This window comes from Arachis ipaensis, chromosome B04 (assembly GCF_000816755.2).
Source record: "Arachis ipaensis cultivar K30076 chromosome B04, Araip1.1, whole genome shotgun sequence".
Classification (NCBI taxonomy): domain Eukaryota; kingdom Viridiplantae; phylum Streptophyta; class Magnoliopsida; order Fabales; family Fabaceae; genus Arachis; species Arachis ipaensis.
Window position 1 is genome coordinate 108407217 of NC_029788.2, and position 681 is coordinate 108407897.

The window sequence follows — 681 nt, forward strand, 5'->3', positions numbered from 1 at the left end:
CTAAATATAATGATCTCTAATATCTAAAAAATAAGTAACAATATTTAAAAAATCTAAAAAAGATATTATTACTAATATTTTTTAGTTAAATAAAATTGTTTAAATTCCATAAAGTGGATTCTTTTTCTTCTTTGTGACCATTCTTCTTGATTCGTTTGGTATTAACTCTTTATGTTTCAAATGCTACAATTGAGAGATTTTTTTCAGCTATAAATATTGTGAAGAATAACTCAGAAACAAAATGGAAGATGAATTTTTTGTTAATTGTCTTTTAATTACATTGAGAAAAAATTGCTAAGAAATTTGAAACAATTTCTATTATCGATGAATTTTGTGATACAAATAATCGACCACTTCCTTTGTAAAAAGTACACATATTTTTATACTTTAAAATATATTCTCTATCGGTATATTTTTGTAATACATTTTATATTATATATATTTTTTATATATTTTTTAATATTATATATGTTATTGGCCCCCATGATAATATTTCTGGATCCGTCCCTGCTTATTGGTCATCAGGTAACCACCAACTAACAACATGATATAACACCTCGTATACTGTTGGAGGGTGGCTGCATCAGCAGTAACTGGCATATGCCGAACCTGGTCCCATAACCATGTCATTTTGAAGGAAAGATTCCTTCCTCTGCTCACCCTGTTGCTGAGCATGAGGAG